This window comes from Lissotriton helveticus, chromosome 7 (genome assembly GCF_964261635.1).
Source record: "Lissotriton helveticus chromosome 7, aLisHel1.1, whole genome shotgun sequence".
Classification (NCBI taxonomy): Eukaryota; Metazoa; Chordata; class Amphibia; order Caudata; family Salamandridae; genus Lissotriton; species Lissotriton helveticus.
Genome location: NC_136068.1, coordinates 401,380,184 through 401,401,609, shown reverse-complemented (window position 1 = coordinate 401,401,609; position 21,426 = coordinate 401,380,184). Strand labels below are relative to the sequence as shown.

The 21,426-nt window shown below is 45.7% G+C and overlaps 1 protein-coding gene across 6 annotated transcripts in view; it reads right to left on the bottom strand.

Annotated features, from left to right (window-relative positions):
* Positions 1-5,246, bottom strand: part of CBFA2T2 (CBFA2/RUNX1 partner transcriptional co-repressor 2) — a 397,115-nt gene extending 391,869 nt beyond the window's left edge. For 2 of the 6 annotated variants that reach the window (XM_078652269.1, XM_078652268.1), the window contains exon 1: positions 4,828-5,242. The gene's annotated coding sequence lies outside the window, so the exon portion shown is untranslated. Of the gene's footprint in view, positions 1-4,730 lie in introns of all 6 variants that reach the window. The other 4 variants (XM_078652273.1, XM_078652270.1, XM_078652271.1 and 1 more) reach the window with 4 other exon arrangements.
* Between the last annotated feature and the right edge of the window lie 16,180 nt (positions 5,247-21,426).

Sequence of the window (21,426 nt, the reverse complement as noted above, 5' to 3'; positions counted from 1 at the left end):
AATGGTTCCAGACTAAAGGACACAATGCAGACACAGTTAACGGATATTTTTCATAGTATAACAATGAGTTCAGTGGTTATGATTATTAGTCTGATAATTTGCTATTGTATTATGTGTTATGTAGATGCAAAAGACCCCACCCATAGGGAAGAATTATTGCGTTTTCGTACATCCTTTGCATAATTCTTTACTTGATCATTTGTGGCATAGAAATGTGTATGATATAGGTACCAATACACAAAATGATAGCTGTAATATTTGTTTTCTTATGCCCCATGCCTTAGAAACACAACCTTTAGTGTATCCTAAAGAAATGCCTGTTAATATAACAAAGTGTTTATTTGTGTAAGATAAAAGCAGTTACAACTAACTCATGTTAAGCCTATGACTGCCCGAGTTAATACAACTAGATTTGATACAACCCCTGAAATTTTACAAATTCTGACAGATAGAGCTAATGAAAGAGATATCAAAAATGAAGGGAGCAGGGCAGAAATATAGTTAAGTAAATTGGGGGAAGAAGAATTGGAACAAGGTATTCTAGGGAGATCTAAGCGACCATCCACCTGTAAAAATTTGTAATTATTCTGCCAAACCACTGCCCGGAGATTGTGCAGCCATACCAGTATTAAGTATTTAGGCATTAGTATATGCCAATAATAAATGGTTTACTGGAGCTAGGTTTTCATGTAGTGCCATATCTTTATGGAATGGCACAGACACAAAAAGTAATTTGACATTTGATTATATAAAAGCAGCAAGTATGGGAGGAAAACAGATATACATGGACTGGAACTTAACGTCATCCCAAGCTGGCTTTGAACCAAATGAGATTTGCTCTTTGCTTTCAGGGAAATGGGATTGTTCAAGTGCGATGGACTGCCAATTGTAGCTCAACTATTTACAAGAACATGCAGGGCGGTACCACTAGCCTTATGGATTTTTTCTGGCAGTGTGGTGCTCGAATATACATTCAGCTATCCCCCCCCACCCTGTCTGGAGCGGAATCTGTGCTCTGGTGACTTTGCATACCCCATCTACGGTAATATCAGAAAAATAAATAAAAGATTTGTATTTGCATTCCATGAGTGAAGCATCAACTTTGCTGCATCATCACAGAAGAATAAGGATAGCGAAGTACTGTGGAACTTCAGTGTGGCAGGATGTTCCCAAGAGTATAGGTTGTTCAATGATGCCCAAACATTTTTGGGGAGTCTGTTATCTATGTTTCAAGCAAAAGCAACCACCCGCTGGGTTCAAATCACCCGGTGGGAGCTCATGAAGACCATTAATGCAACTGAAGACGGCTTAAACGTCAATAAAGTTCAGTTCAAACGTCTTTATTTCGGGGTTTTTTAAACCATAAAAGACTTCATAAACAATACATACATTATTCTTAAAATACAGAACAGTATAAATATTAACGTCAATAAAGAATTGTGTTCAATCAGACTTATGGTAATCAGTGAAGTGGGTACAAGTAAAGTGTCATGAATGGACGATTGTGGTCACAGCTGTGTGAATTTTATGAAAACCCTGATACATCAATGTGGGAAAATCAATTAGAGTATAGTGGGATATTAGGATGTAATAGGAGGAAAAAAAACAAATTTATGGAATTGAATGAGACTTTTGAGCTATAAGGTTGGAAGTAGATCTTAAGATAAAACTAAATGTGGAGGAGAGAAATGTGTTGTTTTTTTTTAAACAATGTACATTTGTATGTAGGAATATATTAGGTTTTTTATTTACTTTTATGTTTCTTTATAAAGGCAAATTTGTTTTCAATTAGACTGTGGGAGAAATCTATTTATTCTGAAGGTGACCTTGAATACTGGGTCCCCACCGAAGCGCATTGATGCACATTTAACACCAAATCTGGAAGACTTTGAAAAACACAGTAGCTATTAATGCTTTGATGAAACTGATCTGGAAAGATTGCTGACTGTAAAGACTTATGAGACTGTCCTCTCCTTGTCTATATCTATATGTTTGTGCTATGAGCCATTTTGTACTGTAAAATAGAGCTCCGCTCTTTTGCTAGAACAGAGTACACAATGAAGGATTCTTAAATGTTTTTATTTATGTTAATTACTAATGAGAACCAGATGAACAGTTCCTTACTTGAATCCACATGTTCGACAACCAGTTCTGAAGAAACTGCAAAAGATCTCCTCCCACCTTCTCTATTTGGGGTTGGAGGGGGGAGAGGTAGTTTTAGCCAATGATACCCTTTCATCCTGGAAAGTTAATATGGTCAGGAGAGAGCCTAAAATATGGTCTGAATTGTAGATTGATTTCTCAAAAAAAGTCAAAATAGAGGACAAGATTCTCTCAAACACCGCAATGATTTAGTGTACTGTTGGCAGTTCCCCGGGAAATTACATGATGAATGTAGATTTAGTTCCAATTCTTTCAGATGTCCTAGAAGTGGTAAAAAGATTCTTAGTAGGAGTACTGCTAAAGAGCTGCATCCTACTTTGCAGGAAGTAGCCAGAAGAAGGGCCTTCACAGGGAAGAGTGCCCCTCCAACTCTTCCCGGTGAAGGCCCTTCTTTTCAACTGTGTTGTGGACAATCAGCTTTGGAGCTGTGCCAGCTGTGGCAGACTTCTTTCATTAAAGAAGATGAAAAAGAGAAGTGCCAATTCAAAAGAAGCAGAAGCCCAACTTAAAATTTAAAGACCCAGACCCTAAATTATATTTGGAATCTGGAAAAGAACTATAGGAAGGAGAGTTTGAGTCCCCAAAAAACTGTCATCTGCCAAGCAGCCTGTTGAAAAAGGACTGTCTTCATTCTTGTCAGAGAACACAAGGACAGTGTCCTCTTTTCCTGCTCTACAGCGGTCAGCTGCCCCCCTCTTCTCCCCTTTCTTTCTGTCTGTCTCGCTCCTCCCCACCTTATTGAATGAAAATTGTGAATACAAAAAAATAACTAAATAAAGCAAAGGACAGTGGTCGCAAAATGGCCAGATTGGTTTCATTCACACCCAAACCCATAAGCGCCACCGCTACCGTAGTGAAGCACTATTTTTGTGTTCTTGTCTTTCTTTGAACAGCATTGTTTTCCCAGGTGGGGAAGTTCACCATTCTTGGGTGAACTGTAATACTTGCTTGATGCGTGGTGTGGAAAACGTTTAACGTGATCCTTACCGGCTGTTTTCCTTATTTTAGTTTATAAAATATGTACTACAGCTCTTTGTTCGGGGGAAAGGATTTTTTTTAGTCATTTCCTTAACTTTTCAGACAAAACACTAATTGGTTTCTGAATAATGAGTGTAAAAGCATTAAGGTAACCATGCTGTTCGTGCTTACATTTTACACGCTTTACTCAATCTTTCATTACCTACGAATGTTTGCTCTTCCCAGGATGTTACTGTTTTTTCCAGGCAGAATAATACTCTTTTCTAGTGCATAATTTGATTTGAGTTGCTTCCAGCATATCTGAAAAGATTTTGCCTTAATAATACCAGTGTAACGTGCAAATGCATAAGTGAGAGAGGTGACCAGTAAACCTTTGCAAAGGGCCCTCCACTTCACAACAACACACGTCAATTTTTTTTTTACTTTTCATTTGTTTGAACGACAATTTGTTAGTTAAAACTGTCAGATTAAGCAGCAGATGATGCATTTATTATGTGGCAGAGCGATAATTATGCGGAAAACAATTGCGAACTAGGATATTTTGCCATTCATGTTCGAACTGGTCTTGTGTAAAAAGGGAGAAGTACTGATGACAGAAACTGCCCGGCTCTGAGACAAATGGCTTGTGATTCCACTTTTGGCGTATTTTGGGGCATTCTGTGATTGGAAACACATCCCACTTTGTGAATGTATTTGAATGTCAGTAGCTCATATTAAACCTTAAATAAAGAAGTGTACCCATTGGTTGAATTAAATAACTCAGTGAAATGCCTAACAAATATTTAAAATTGGGAGGTTTTGCTCTTTCTGGCCACACCTCTGACTCCGCCCACTGACCCAATTTTCAAGTTATTCCACACTCTGATTCTCCGCCCACAGTTCCACTACTTTTTTCCCCACCCACTTCGGCCGCTGTTTGCAGGGTGCCTACACGCTCCCAAAAAACACATGGTGGAGAACTGCATGAGCATAACGGTCAATACGAGAGAGTCTTACACTCCCCGCGTTTCACTGCACGAAAAGGGCGTTGGCTTTACTCACTTTTCTGGGTTTGCACTGAGACTCCACTTTCGAAGATGCTTTCAATACCTGCACTGCAAGGGGTTGCTCACAGCCCCTGCTCCGTGCCTACGTTGCCACGGGAGATGCACCCCGACCATGTTGCACACAGGGGAGAGATAGGTGGAAAGCGTACACTGACTGATATGGGTACAATCAATCGCTTCTGGTTTTCATTGCGCACACTGGACGGGGAGGTCACACTGCATGAGGGGATTGCTACTCTGTCCACGAGACCCATGGGGGGGGGGCTACCCTTCTCATACTGCATATGATCGATTTTCAACACATCTAGTTGTATTTCAACACAATGCACCGTGAGAATCACGCTGCATGAACCCTCAGAATGAAACGGCGATGGGCACGCTAGTGGCCGTGGGGAAACCCACTGACTACGTATTTAACACTTCGGTATATGTGATTTAACTCCAACCTCAGACATAAGAAACACGGTTCATTCGGCCTTTACAATCAATCGCAAACACAGACGGGTGAACAACCCGAGTACACAAACTAGCGTCCAGAACTACCAGGGATATTTCATTCTTCGTAGGAGTCCGAGCTCCCCAGTGAACGGTTCACGGGCAAGGCTTGTTGATTCATTCACGACTTTCACCCGCAGCTCACCTACTTCCGCTCTCCTCGAACCGGAACCAATAGGGATAGATGGTCCTCTCCGGTGCTGCGGAAGAAATCGCTCGCAGACTCCTCAATGTCGACGAAGGATAACTCCACGGGCCCTCGGAGGCCACGAACGATTTAATATCTTCAAGACCCGGAGCCCTGGCCAGAGAAGAGAGAGATTCCGAGCCCTGAGTGTCGAAGAACTGTTAATGCCAGACCCTTCGTGCTGGAGAAAGGCTCAGAAATCCCAGGGCTGGAGGAAAAAACAGTTAACAGACCATTCTCGTTTTCTATGTCTGTTCCCGCTGTTCCACACTCCTTTCAAACTGGTACTTCACTTCTTTGCCCGCACAATCTCTTTCACAGACCAGGCTACCACCGTCCGTCCCCTTTCCTTGGCAGAGCTCTCTTAAAGCCCGCCCCCTCCAACCGCCCTTCTCCCTTGGACTCTCCTCCATCTGCGCCCTCCCCCAGTCCGGCTGGCTCCTGGCAAGCGCAGATGGCTACCAGATGGGAGCGAGCTACAAAAGAGCTACCCTACCCCCATTAGACCCCCGCTCTGTTACTAAGGCGCCATGCTAGTTGATGTCACTGCGCGTGTACACGCACTCTTGCACCAACACAGTCATCCACGCCCTCCGTCTGCAGAGCCCACCTGCATGCAATCCCTTGCATACTGCTAGAAGGCTACAGCCTGTTCACCGTTTATCGCCCAAGCTCTTTGGCTAAGTCTACTCTACAGTGTTCATATTTCACCAATTTAATTGCAAAATATTTAGGGATTTTTTTTCTTTCCAAAACATTCCAGGATTTGATTTAGAGTAGACAAGAAGTCTCCTGCCGTATTTAGAGGAACGTTTTATTTACTTCCTGGGACTGTAATTATAGTAAAACTATCCCTCCCGGCGTCCACAAACCCTGCTGCCAGGCAAGTCAAACTTGGGAACATTTTGATCAATTATAAGAACCAATGGGCACCCAGGGGTTACTGAGCCCAACTGAGGTGGGGTATTTATTTAGATATGCAATTTTTTATAGCGCGGACTGAGGAGATTTACAAACTTCCATCGTTACAGGTACAAACGGTAAAGTTGAAAAAGTAAAATAAATAAGAGGTGGCAAACACAGCAATAAAACAACAAGCATTTACAATGCAACGGTTTTGCCTTTGTAAAAGTTAGAGCTATTGGCATTGTAAATGACAAATTTTTTATTTATTTGTTCCTTTTGAAAACAGATAAATAAATGGCATTGTCATTTACAATGGCAATAGCCTAATCTCTCGCAAATGCCACACACACACACCCACAGAGAGCCCCTCCACACAGAGCCCCTCCACACAGAGCCTCCCCACACACACACACACACAGGGCCCCCCACACACACACACACAGGGCCCCCCCCACACACACCCACACAGAGCCCACCCACACACACCCACACAGAGCCCCCCCACACACACCCACACAGAGCCCCCCCACACACACCCACAGAGCCCCCCACACACACACCCACAGAGCCCCCCCACACACTGCGAGCCCCCCCCACACACAGAGCACCCCCTCACACTGCGAGCCCCCCCACACACTGCGAGTCCCCATCCACGCGCTGCGAGCCCCCATCCACACACTGCGAGCCCCCATCCACACACTGCGAGCTCCTAGAGAGTAAAATGCATAGGGCCTGTGCAATGAGTAAACAACACCAACTCCCCCCCCCCCCCTTCCAGAAAGATGCCACGGAGGTGTTATCTGTTAGCAAATGCCCCGGATCGAACCAGGGACCGTGGCTCTAAAGGAAAACGCTTTCCTTGGCTTTGCTACACTTGGATTTTCCAAATCCCTATGATTTAGGTGATGTAACAATAATGGTGGCACGCCTCCCCCCTGCCCCCACTGCTACGGGCTACCCAGGTCTGAGGGACGCACAATGCAGTATACTACTGTCGCAAGAGGTGTAATATATCGTGGCAGATAATCCCGGCCACCTCTGCTGGCCACGAGTCAAGCAGAGCTTCTCGACAGCAGGTTGCTCACGAGTTAGCACTCAAGGCAAGTATCAGGTAACAGGACACTTTGTTGTGTGTACACGCCTGTCCTCCCGCACCACGAACACAAATGATCGAGTAAAGCAGCACTGTGACACGTCACGCTGCTCCCTGTGAGTGCTAGGTCGTGGGGTGCCGCCCAGGCGTTATAGCCACGAAGGAACTAACGTGGGAAAGGGGGAGGGGGGGCGGAGGGGGAGGGTGCAAAGCAGAAGACAGACTGAAAATGTGGGGCGTATAAAACAGATGGAAGGGGCAAAGGAGAGTGGGAGACTGGTGGGAGAAAGGGGTGACATGTTAAGACAACAGGCAGATGGTGTTAAAAGTGGACTCGGTCAGAAAGAGAAGAAGGCTGATAGGGGTGCTGTAGACGGAGGGTGGGGGTTCACTTGAAGCAGGAATAAATAATACAGGGAGTAGAGGGTACTATCTGAAATTAATGGGTGAATCCCTGAAAGCGGGGTGAGATTATTTATATGACGAGAATTAGGGTGCAAGGTGCGACGGGCTGAGAGCGGGGGAGAGATTCCATGCTGGGAGTGCGGATGGCCCTGAGAAACGGTAATTAGAGCATGGCAGGCTGAGAAAAGGGGCAGTTTACAACCTCTGAGAGAGACGAAGATGTGGGGTGACAAACAAAGTGTGGGGCGTGAATAGCGGTATCAAGCTTAGAGGGAGGGGTGAGGAGATGCTAACAATTGGGCACAACGATGATCTACAAATAAAAGGACACGACGGGGTGGGCATGCTGAACCTGAGAGAAGGGGGAAAGCGGAACGGACACACGGGGAGGGGGCGGAACGGCACAGACAACATGACGGGGTGGGCATGCTGAACCTGAGAGAAGGGGGAAAGCGGAACGGATACACGGGGAGGGGGCGGAACGGCACAGACGCATGAGAGGTGGGCGGGGGGGCATCTCATTTAATTTACAGGTAAATGTAGCCTTTGAAGGGTGTGCTTACCTTACATGTTGCTAAGAACTGAAGCCTAAAAACTGAGTGGGGGGAAAAGTGAAAGCTTGCAGCAGCTTCCAAGTAAGTGTACAGTAGTATGAATGGTCAAAGAGGATTTATTTTTACCTGTCTCGGTTCGTTAATCATGGAAGATGCCTCCAATAGCACTCGACAACTTGTACTAAATTATTCAACGAGATTACTAGAGTGGTAGTTTAATGACGGCACACCTGTGCACCGACTCATGGAGGAGCGATACATTCCAACTAATTGAACCAAAAAAGAAAAAAGTTGCAATTAACACTTGAGACGGTGCTAATGAGATGGAGTGGGCGAGAAAGCAGAGTGCTTTACCTTTAATAATCCATGTGGAAAATACTCCCAGAAGAATCCCCTGCCCCTATGTGCACAACTGGATTCAAATGGCGTTTAACCTGACCCTTTACACGCTGCTTTTCTGCAGACCTGAAATACCAGAGCTGCTGGAACCAAGAAAGAAAAAAAAACTGTTAATATCAACTGGCATTGCCAGCCACATTCAAGTACATAATACACACAAACCTGGAATAGCTAAAAATTCAATTTATTTTTATTTCTTTATTGTCAAAGAAGCCGTTTCAGTCCTGAAAACATGAGCATTAGTAAAGGCGTGTGCACATTTTGAACAACAAACATGGCAGATCGAGTACCCTTTAGTCATATCCGTTCTGTTTCTATTCCCTTTAATCGCCTTAGACAGCCAAACGGGTGGACCAACGAGATTGTCAGGATATTTATGAAGGATGATTAGGGTGAAGGGATCTGGGGAAATGTGGAAGCAGGTAGAAGATGGGAAACAGGCAACCTGTTACATAGCAAGGGCAAACAAAGCGAGACACTGAGTCTAAACATTGCATTTTTCGAAAAGATGCATGCTTGGTGGGTGCTGAAACCTACACAAGAGAACTTAACTTGTTCAAGTGTTTTATGGGGTCCTGACTCTGAAGGCAACGAACACACGTCCATGTTTTTATTGGTCCTTTTTAGTAGCTAGTCCGGGATTCACCACTGTGATCGATGATGCAGTCAGTCTCCCAACATTGCCTGATCACGTTAAGAGTCCTGCAAACGGCAAATGTTAGGTGAATATCTTTCTTGAAAAGCGATTCCCACCCCTCCCCCTTCAGTGTCTGATGGCGGAATGAGAGGGAATCAGCACACTGCCACAATACCCCAGGGCGGCCTCCATGAACATGTCCATCTCCATCAGATTGATTAGTCACACGGGCCAAGGCTGCAGCCTGTGAGTCCACGCATCAGCGACCGTGGCCTTCGAGGCTCTTGAGCAGGGTCCAGTCTGCAGCTGCGGGGTCCGTGTTTGTCCGCCGGTGCAGGGCGGAAGTGGGTCGGAGGGTGCGTGCTCGGCTTGGAGCCCCCTCCCCCCCCCCTACATTCCCTGGTGTACCAGTCACTTCCCTGCCAGCCAGGGCTGCACATCTTACAACACCGCCCGCCCAGATCATGACCACCCGGACCCGCCAGTCACACGACCCACCGCAATACCCCGGAACAGTCAGTCACACGCCCTACCCCGGTCACACCACCCCCGTACCCGACGCAATACCCCGGAACCTCCAGCCACACGACCCTCGTACCCGCCCTACCCCGGTCACACCACCCTCCGTTCCAAGCCTACCCCCGGTCACACTCCGTTCCAGCCCTACCCCGGAGCAGCCAGTCACACGACCCCGTACCCGACGCAATACCCGGGAACCTCCAGCCACATGACATGCCCTACACCTCGGAGCAGCCAGTCACACGGCCGGCAGTACCCGGTTACACTCCGTTCCAGCCCTACCCCCGTCACACTACCCTCCGTACCCGCCAATCGTACCACCCTCCGGTCCAGCCCCGGTCACACGATACTCTGTACCGCCATATACCACGGAGCCGCCCGTCGCACGGCCTTCCGTCACCGCGAAGCCACCGTTCAACTATCCATCATACCCGCCTCAGAAACACGCCCGTCACACGGCCTCCCGTCACCGCCGCCCGACTCCCATGTCACAGTACCGCGACCCTCCGCCACGTACCCGACAGTCACTCACACTAATTGACCCGAGGAGACTATAAGGGCACACCCCGGGCTTTTCAGTTAAGAACCAAAGTGGAGCTGTCGACATTATACAAGATTGCCCCCCGCCCCCACTCCCGCCGAGGCCCACGCGAGCGATCACCCCGATGACGCACAGAACGACCCAGCCTGCCACGGCTAACTCCGCAGCCCTGCGGTCCTCCAGCCGACCCCGAAGACCCTTACACTCCGGAGGACACCAGCCGCCGCCATCTTACCGGCCGCCCATCGAACCCTCTCACTCGGCACCGTCCGTTAAAGTCGGTATCGATTGCGCAGCCTCAACCCTCGAGCGGCTCTTTAGAAAACGCACCCGTCTACACCACCCGGCCCGCTCTCCCTCCCAATGTCCCAAAAAACCTCCGCTCCTCGTCTCCTCCCGCCATCTCAGAACACCCGCAAGCAGACCCCCGAGCACAGCACTCACCGCAAACCGAGGGAAAAAAGGCAGCCAATCACCGCGCAGGTCGCCCGGCGAGCCTCCCGCAGCCTGAACCAATGGCAGCGCGGCTCCCGGGTGACGTCAGCGGTTGTTCCCTCTGCTTCTCCGCGGCCCCGGGGCTGCGGCGGTGATTTTCACGGGCAAAACGGCTGTGCACACGACGGCCGGAGCAGGAAGGCGGGCATCAGGAAACAAGCGGGAGGGGGCGGGAAAGGGGGAGGAGAGACGCAGCGCCATTGCGAGGCCAGCATCAGGCAACAAGCGGGAGGGGGCGGGAAAGGGGGGTGGAGAGACGCAGAAGTGCCGGCAATGCCGGACCAGATTCGGGGGCGTTCCCGGCTTTCGCGTGACGTCGGCAAAAGCCAAAGAATGTCGGGAACGCCCCCGAATCTGGTCCGGCATTGACGGACAGGCCCCTCGTCCAATGGCTAGGCTCCATTTATGGAGCCAGCCAATGAATGACGAGGGCCGACCCAAAGCCACACTACAGAACTCATCAGGATTTCGCCTGCGCGAAAAAGATGCGCAGAGCGCATCTTTTCGCCAGGCAAAACCTAAAAACATTGGGATTAGGTTAGCACAAGCATAGAAAACATATTTCTAGCATTGTAAGAACTTAGAACAAGAGAATGACAAGCGGCCCTGAGGAACATTCAAAGGGATGTATTAGTTCTGGAAGTGTCTTTGGAAGAGAAGAGATTTGAGTTCCGTTTTGAAAGTCCGGGTAGAGGTGGTGGTACAGAGAAATGGAGGAAGCGAGTTCCAGATTCTAACTGCATTGCCTGAGAAGGATTCAGCCATCAATCTTTCTTTTTTAAAGGTAGGGGTCTCAAGCAGTAAGTTTTCAGCATTACGTTAAGGTCTAGAACCTCCAGAGATTTTAAGTTTATTTGCCCGGTATCGAGAGGAGGAAGTGTGCGGGGCTTTTGGGTGATACAGGCAGTCTTGTATATTGACCTTGCTTCAATGGGAAGCCATTGAAGAGAAGACAGTATGGTTGTGATGTGATAATTTCTTTTTGCCCCAAAAACAAAACGAGCCGCTGAATGGAGTACGGATTTGAGGTGGGATTTCAGGAGGCCAGCAAGGAGAGAATTGCAATAGTACAATCTAGAGAGAACCAGAGATTGGACCAAGGTTTTTAGGTCTTGCTCCGGAAAAAAATGTTGAATTCCCCAGAGAAGGCGCAGTTGATAACATGCATTCTTTGCAATGGAATTGATGTGTAAGTGTAGATTGAGCCTTTTGTCTAGTATGACACCAAGAGATTTAGAACCGTCGACAACGATAGGTTTGTTGTCAAGTAAATTCAGTTTATCCATCCAAGATTAAACAGGGGAAGAGAAAGTGAGGTAGAGAGAAGGAGAAATCCAGTTTGGAAGGATTCAGAAGGAGTTGATGAGCTGATATCCAGTTCTGGATTGAGTTCTGAGTAGTGTTGAGGATTGAGATGTTGTGTGCGGAAGACACCTTACGGTAGATTTGGGTGTCATCAGCATAGAGGTGGTAACGGAACCCAGATTTACTAAGGAGATTTCCCAAAGGCTCCAAATAAAGATTGAACAAAGTGGTTGCATCCTTTTACTCTTGATGACCAGCCAGAGCTGCCAAGGTTTCAGATTATTTATGTGTAACATTTTTATAGTTTCAGTGTACTTCTGAGTGACATTCAAATCCAAATGTGTGACACTTTCTCACAAGCAAAATCAAGCAATGATATCCATGGACACAGATACATATCACATAGCTTCCAAGTTTTCGATCTGATTATGTATGACATTTTCATGTAGTTAAGATGCTGATGTGTGACATTTCTGTGCCTTTTGTGTGATGAGGGACATTTCAGCTATTGCTACCTAAAGTGAAATCATGTCCTTTAGATATGGACTTAAAATAGCGACGGGTTCCGGGAACTAGTTTTTTATTTTTTTGTTTTTATTATTTTTATTGAGGTTTTATACCATGTGATACAAACATGTCAAGCGATATCAATACAGTATAGTGGAGGATATAACAACTACGCTTGAATCAAAAAATTGAAAGAAAGAGACAAAATAAAAAAAATAAAAACCATAAAAGAACCACTTCAGTGACAGTGACATCATTGCCTCATTTCCTGCTGACCAGACGCTGGGCTGCTGCGTTGCCGCATTTGCTGGGCTTTTCTGCCTCCTTTGTTCTACAGCTCGCGGTACCCGCTGCGCGGGTCCCGCTTCGCCGGAGGCCTTTCCTGCACAGCGCTACTGCTGTAAATTATCTTTTGGGCACTGAGACCTGCAGGGCTGCGAGCGTGTTGTGGGCGCAGGACTCCAAGTCCCAGGAGCGCCCACAACTCCCAATTGCCAACACCTGGGACGCTCTCCCTGCAGGCTCCTCCCCTGGCTTCTGAACACGGAGAAAAGTCGCCTCCTCACCGGCTTTGACGGATTCCTTGCCTCATTTCCTGCTGACCAGACGCTGGGCTGCTGCGTTGCCGCATTTGCTGGGCTTTTCTGCCTCCTTTGTTCTACAGCTCGCGGTACCCGCTGCGCGGGTCCCGCTTCGCCGGAGGCCTTTCCTGCACAGCGCTACTGCTGTAAATTATCTTTTGGGCACTGAGACCTGCAGGGCTGCGAGCGTGTTGTGGGCGCAGGACTCCAAGTCCCAGGAGCGCCCACAACTCCCAATTGCCAACACCTGGGACGCTCTCCCTGCAGGCTCCTCCCCTTCCTTTGCAGGCAGCTTAATTTTGATGTGAGTGTCCCGCTGCGCGGGAGCGCCGGGAGAAGCCCGGGATAAGGGCGGGACCGTCTGTTGCCGTCAGGGGCCGAAGGAGGCCGGGCCGGGCCACCTCTCTTACATCTCACTTTGAACAAACTAAGGTACTGTGTTGAACGAGGACAATCGTTTTTATTGACACTGACTGTTACTGATTTCTCCGACACAGGAAAGGGGTTAGACCTTGCTTATTTCAATTAACGCAGGTTCTTGCTGACTAATTGAATCTGTTTTATGTTGTATAGCTTTGTTATGATTTACTTTACATAATAGCTCTGTTAATATTGTGTCCTAGTTTTACCATACTTTCCACACTATTGAGTGCCATATTTGACCCTTGCTAGTATTCTTGAGCTTTATAAACATGCCTAGAAAATCGGCCCCTGTGACGTCAGAACCACTTAATACTTTAGATTCCTTCCTAGTTCAACTGGTGAAGAAAAAAAATAACGAAAGAAGGGAATCCCTAGGCTTGAGTCAATCTCCAATTTTGCTTCCACTAAGTCCTGCCCCTGATGCACAATTGTCTGGGACTCGTTCTCCTGATCCCACAATCTTGATTCCTGATATAAATTCCCAAGCTATTAGCAACGTGATAGAAAATTCTGATTTGTTAATTGATCTCTCACTACATGTAGTGTCTGATTCCGAGCAACAGCACAATACCACAGCGGAAGCCCTGCCACCTCCGTCGCCTGTTGCCCGGCCAGTGAGAAACTGTAGAAAGTCACAAGCTAAACGTGGGGCCAAGCAGACAGGAAAGAAAAAGGCTACCCCGCCACCTAGACATAAAGTGAAAAATGTGGAGCATGAAGACCCAGAAGAGCTTAGGCAAATCATTGACGATGACCTATTTAATAGGATCTCGGAAATGATAGACATTAAAATTAGGACCATCATTAAGCCACTCATTGGGAAAATAGATAAATTAACAGCTGAAGTGAAAAAGATGGGTGGGTCGCAAACTAAGGTGGTCAACGATTTGGAAAATTTAGCCACCCATGTTATTAAACCAGTAGTCACAGCAGAGGTGGGTACGGGTCCTGATACATGCCTCATGGAAGGCAAAGTACAGCCCACTTTAGCAGGGCAGTTAACATCATCTGAGCCCAGCCAGGTTGTAATGAGAGAGTCGCCAACTTTAGTACCTGCTGTGCCAGCACTATTGAACTTAGGGGAGGATTCAACACAATTTATTATGGCAGCCTCACCCCTAGTCCTAGTATTAGCGAACGTTCCTGTCCTATCCCCCGAGCAAAAAGAAACCCCTCAAGGATTAAAAGACAAAGCCCTACATTGGCTTTCCAATAATATGTATATGGCATCCCAGGGAGTTGACCAGCTAGCAGGGGAAATTGTCACGTCAAGGAGGGTACCATGGATTGGGAATAAACAAAAGAAATTTAAAGGGGACTGCGTAGTTTTAAATTTTGCCAGCGCGGAAGTACTCCCAAATATCCTTGCTAACATCTTCCCACCACAACGTAGAAGCGGCTCAATAATTCCGCTTACCCTGAAATTCTTTCTTAATAGAAATCATAATGTCATTTCCCCTAATATTCCCAGGCCTAGAAGGCACGTAAGAGCCACTTATTGGGGTGGGGAAAACAAATCTAGATTCAACAACGACCGTTCACACCCGATGATTAGCCATGGGACAGGGCAATATAACTTCCCGACTGGGCAAATGGCCAGAACCCCGGGGCCAAATTGGCCCAACACAAACACAAATAGGTGGGGAGTAAGCACCCCGGGATTTGATAACAGAGGATATGGACATGGCTTTATGGTTAGGCCGGGAAACGAACAGTTTTTGATGCGCCCCAACACTCCACAGCCTATGTGGAACACAGTAGTGAATGGTTGGGGTCAGCCAGCTACCCCATTTGATTGGGGCTTTGGAACAGGGAACAGGTACGGAGTCCTGTCCAACTTAAACGACTGCGACTGACATATAGAGCTCACTAATTTGGGAAATAATGATTTAAACCAACAATTAGATAGGAATAGTCCACATATTAAGGGCTTATATCCTGACGAGTTCATCCCTCAGACGGGGCAGGGAGACCAAATCAGACCTAGACATGTCCACCCTCCTATGTCACATCAGCCCGAGCACCGCGTGAATCAGCGCATTGCCGGAGACAAGCCACAGAGCCAACAATTAGATAGGAATAGTCCACATATTAAGGGCTTATATCCTGACGAGTTCATCCCTCAGACGGGGCAGGGAGACCAAATCAGACCTAGACATGTCCACCCTCCTATGTCACATCAGCCCGAGCACCGCGTGAATCAGCGCATTGCCGGAGACAAGCCACAGAGCCTAGCAAAAGCAGGTTCAAACGATTTAACTCAACCACCACATAGCAATGCAGGGGTATTGGTGGGGTATTCTGAACCTAAGTTATCCAGAGACTCGTGCAAGTTGATAAGTTGGAATATAGCAGAGTTAAGCAGTAAGCGACAGGATAAGTTATGGTTAAACTTTGTTTTAGGTCACCATATTATTGCCCTCCAGGAAACCTGGGACATCTCTGCCAACCTTTGGTGGGACGGGTTTATTAGCTTTACTAAACCAGCTGTCCCTAGTCGTATGGGGAGGGCAAAGGGAGGCCTGCTGATTTTGTTCTCATTAGACTTAAAGGGCAGCTGTAGGCAGATTAGCACCAACTCGCCAAACATTTTGATGGTTGAAAGAGTGACTAATAACATTAGCAGGACTATTTTTATAAATTTTTATAACTCAGGGAACTGCGACCACAGAGGTCAAAACATTACTGATTTAGACAATATTTTAAATTTGGTCAGTCAGAATACTAAATTTGATACTGAATACATTTTATTAGGTGATTTTAATATTCATCCGTGTAACCTAATTTGTACGAAAAGCAGTATGGAACGGGATGATGGTTTAGAGGGACCCCATTTCGAACACACTGCAGAGGGAGAGGAATTGGAAGATCTTCTCGCTAACTTTGATCTGTATGAACCAGATGGGGGCACTAGATTGCCAACCTTTACTGGCATTCCACAAGGTACAATCATAGATTACATATTTATATCCTTGGGAATCTTAAACCGGGCGATTTCTTATCGCACAGTACAATCACACTTTAGTGATCATAACCCGGTAGAATTAGAAGTAGCGTGGGGAGGCCACATGGGTTCATCCCCGTTGATAATCAGGCCTGCCCGTCCTCTGAAGATTTCAGATCAAGGTAGACGCTTGAAATGGGCCAAGGTGGTACCGGAGAAATTTTACGCAGAAAATTATGTTAAAATTAAGGACCAGGTTGAGATCTGTAAAAATCCATGTGCCCAGGGTCAAGAAATTGTCAAGGCATTTGAAGGAATATGCGGACAGGTATCACAGGATCTTATAGCAAAGACAAAAAAAGGTACCCCAGGAATTAAGCGTTGGTTTGATTCAGCTTGCTCTAAAGCACATAGATCACTGCTGGTAGCCCTAAAAAATACCCCTAGGGTAAAAAGTGAGATCACCAGATTGAGGAAGATCTACAAGCTAGCTGTCAAAAAACGAAAGGACACTATTAAACAAGAAGCATGGGACAGTCTCCTTTCGGTGGCAGTCCTGAAAGATAGTAAAAAAATTTGGGAGACCATTAAACAGCCCTTTTTTTCGGACGACAGCAATGAATCTATGGACTGTGTCGTCTCCGATGATAAATGGCTGTCACACTTTAAAAATGTCTATGGGGACACTGCTGATGCGACTAATGATGTTCCGTTGAATACCTCAGTCATCCACCCCATCTTTTTTAATCGAAATGAGGTGGAAAAAGCTATTTTGGCCACTAAAAAGCATAAGGCACCTGGCCCTGACGGTGTGCCCGCTGACTTTTTCTTGTACTCACCTAAACTATGGGCTGAAGTTCTGGCAAACGTGTTTAACGCCGTTAATGGTAATTCTGCACCCGCTTCTTGGGACACCTCTACTATTGTTCCAATTTTTAAAAAGGGTTTGCGGGATGATCCAGCCTGTTATAGGCCTATATCCCTCCTGGATTTGTCAGTAAAAATTTTAGGTAGAGTTCTTCTAACCAGGTTGAGGGAGAATGTTGAGTACTGTGGGGGGTTGGCTGAAATTCAATATGGCTTTAGGGAAAGAAAGGGCACCATTGAACAGTGCGTAAATTTACATCTGCTCATCTCCAAATATACTGTGGCCAAGGAGGGGTCCGTATATCTTGCATTTATGGACCTCTCCTCGGCTTTTGACCTAGTCAACAGGTCGAAGTTGTGGGCCATCTTACTGGAGATGGGGATTGGCGAGGCCTTGGTCACTTTTATAGCTACCCTGCATCAAGAACTCTCTTCCAGTGTACGCGTGACAAATGAGGGCAGGTGTACCACTCCCTTTAGATCATTAAGGGGGTGCGGCAAGGCTGTATCTTAGCCCCCCTGCTCTTCACCATCTATATTAACGGCCTGGGCGCACACCTGGGGGGACAGGAAGCCGACGTCCCGCGTGTGGGAGCAATTAAGATCCCGGCGCTCCTATACGCGGATGACGCCGTGCTGATTGCCCGCATGGGTGTCGGCCTCCAGTGCCTTTTGAACGCCTTTGGTTTGTTTATGGAGCAATTAGATCTTAAGATAAACGTAACCAAGTCACACACAATGGTGGTGGGCCGAGAATGTCGTAAGAAGAGAAATAAAACATTCACATGCAGGGGGGACACAGTTTCTAGGGTATCTACATTCCCCTATTTAGGTGTACTGTTCGACCAGAAAGAGTCCTGGGGTCCGCAGGTAAGAGCTAAGAGGTTGGCTGTTATCAGATCATCATCAGCGCTTCTGGGCTTCGCCGGCAGGCTAGGGGCTAGGCCCATGGAGGCTTTATTAAAAATCTATAACAGTAAACCCGTAGCCATTGCCTTATATGGGTCCGCATTGTGGGGTTATGTAAATGTGGAACCAATCCAAAAAGCGGAAAATAGATTTATCAGAACCCTACTCTCTGTTCCCCAGTCGACCCCAACGTATTCGATCCATAAGGAAGTGGGCCTACAGTTTCTCTCTGATAAACTGAGCATGGCCCCCCTGATACTTTGGCTGAAAATGTGGATGAATGAAGAACTCCCACTGAACCACAAGATTATGTCTGACGTACTGTCCTTGGACAGATCCAAAAAGATCCCTTGGGTGGCTTACTTGAGTTGGGCATTTTCAGATCTTGGTCGTCCGGATCTTTTTTCCTCCCCCGAGGTTATTAAGATCCAAGATATTGAATTTGTAAAAAAGTCATTTCTGGAAAGGAAGGAAGCATGCCGTGAAGAACGCGAATTGGTAAAACCGGCAGTGAGGGACCACTGTTTATTGGTCAACTCGTTATCACTTGCACCCTACCTTGGTTTTGTAACAATCCCCTTCCATAGGTTTCTTTTAACCAAATTTAGATTTAATTTGTTACATTTTTATCTAGGTTCTTTTAAAAACTGGCAGAAACCAGAATTAGCCCCGCCCTGTAGCTGTGACCAGTTCTCAGTGCAGGACACGATGCATTTTGTTATGTTTTGCGGGCTGTTTTCAGAACCCCGGAAAAAATATTTGCTGCCCATTCTCAAAAAGGCCGGCTTCACTCAAGTAAGACCGGCTTTGTTTTATTTACAATTATTACCCAATCCCCATGTTACCTTCTGCATTGCTAGTTTTCTGGTAGCCGCCTCAAGGGCGAAAGCTGTTTGCCAAGATTAGTTTTAGAGTTAAATGTTTTTTTCTTCTTTATACCCATGTGTAAATGATATACTTTTTAATTGTATGTTAAATTGCTATTCATTTAATGTTTTTTGTGTGATTATGATAATTTTATATGAAATGTATTTTATTTTTCCTGCTTTGTATGGCTTTTGAGTAAGCCGAATAAAGTTATTCTGACTGACTGACAGTGACATCATATCTCGTACACATCAGTAAATTGTACCTACAATAGATCTTATCCATAGCTATAAGCATAAGTGACATCATATGGCAGTGTCTGGTTCATGGGGCAGTGATACAACTTCTGGAAAACTAGTTACAATCTCTTGTTAGGAGTCAGCTAGGGTCGAGTAGTGCAATACAATGGGCTTAAACTGATGTACACAGGGGACAAACAATATAGTTCTAAGAGAATCACGTCTATATCAGTCAGTCAGAACAACTTTTTTTACCAACACAATTAAGGCATAAAAAGTATACTACAGTTAAAACAAAGACATTTCACAGCATTACAATAAAGTATAAAAATTATTACATTAAAAGCTAAATTCATAGTTATTTACACAATACAATACATTTATTCATTATTCAGAATATAATTTTAGCAGATTGAACGCCTCTTTTTAAGGCAGATAACAGAAAGGACGCCAAAGAGAAACAGATGAAAGGGTCAGGTAATAGTTGCAGGTAATAAAGGGCTACACAACACTGTTTGAAGTTCATTTAATGCATAATGGGAATAATACATAGTTTCCTTTCTTCGGAATAAAATTTACAGAAAAACAAAAAGTGTAAATCATTCTGTAAAGATCGTTGATCACAGATATAAAATGGGAGGTCAGAGACAATTTAAACATTACTGGGGGGGGGGCACAACATAAGTGGAATATAATTTAATCAAAATCTCACCAGAATGTACCTGTGCTGTAAAGTAGCGACGAAGGAAAGATATATTGTATTTTTGTCCATTTGCGTAATACTCGGAGAAGCCAAGTATGGTTTTGCTGTTGACAAATTGATGTTTTTAATTTCCCTTCTTATCTGCTTGCTAGAAAGTAATTGCGCTTTTAGATCATTTTTAGAGATGGAACAACAAGTAGTAGGATCCAAAAAAAGACGATGTAGCCCAACTGCTTTCAATGTGGTTTCAACATAAGTTAACCAACTGATATTACCTACCCCATCTAGTTTTAAAACATCCTTTATAATCTCTCTTGTTAAAGCAAGGGTCTCCTTTCGCCATACGGAGTGCCACATGAGAATCGGGGTGACTGCAATTTTATCTGTAATATAGGGTGCTCCCAATTCCATGTGGCACTTATAGTTGGAACATGACTTTGGTAAAGAAAGGACCCTTTTTAAGAAGTTATCTTCAAGAATCTGTAGTTTTGAGCAATCTCTCATTCCCCAGACAGCTGCTCCATAGGTGGCAGCAGAGATGGTCTTAGCTTGATACACTGTTTTTATTACATCTATCGGTTTTAAGCCAGTTTTTAATACATTTGGTTAGTGCCTCAATATTCTTTTCCATCTGTGACCCTCTATTAGTAATCATCTTTTGCCAATTAGCTTGGGGGTCAAACATTATCCCTAAGTAATTAAAACAGTCAACAGCTTTCAATTTTCCCCCTTCAGTAATAATTTGCTGATGATTTCGCTGCTTAGTACCTGCTAGAATAAAAGACTTTGTATAATTAACTTTCATATCAAAGTTATTCATAAATTTCGTATATTTCAGGACTAGGCGACGCAATTACGAGCTTAAAGCACAGCATCATCCGCATATAATAAAATTGGGACCTGTGCTGAATTACTATAAGGGACATCCGTAGTGGAATCTAACAATGCAGATTCCACACCGGTGGTATAGAGTGCAAATAAAACAGGGGCACGAACACAGCCCTGTGTCACGCCTCTTGTAATTTTAAAAGATCTGGTGAACTCAGCATCCCTTCCATAGCGAACACAAGCTGAGGCACCTGAGTACAGGTCACGGATGATGTTGATAATATTCAAGTCAATTCCCATCGCCTCCATGATCTGCCACAGACTAGGCTGTGCCACACAGTCAAAGGCTGCAGACAGATCCATGAAGGCTAAATGGAGATGACCTTTTTTTGCAGCTGTGTTTTGTTATGATTAGACTCAAGTTCAGACACTGATCCACAGTGCCTTTCCCTTTTCTAAAACCAAACTGGCATGGGGTAATGATATTTTTTTCCAAGGCCCAATCCTCTAGTCTATTTAAAATCAGTCGGCCCATTAGCTTTGCAGTAGAATCTATCAGAGAGATAGGTCTGTAGTTTTTCTCAATCGACCTATCCCCCTTTTTAGGTCGAAGCCTGCGTTGCAGCGCATGCGCTGTTGCAGGCGAGAGTTCTTGTAAGGAAGAAGGGGCATGAAACCACGCTCCTTCTGCCATTGGCCGGCCTCGCGAAATGGAGGCCTGCCATTGAACAATGCCCCTGTTTGGATGATTTGTCCGCTATACTCCCTCCTTTTGAGGACTCCGTGACCTGACTTCTGGTGTCGCAAGCCGATTTCCTGAAACATTGCTATGGCA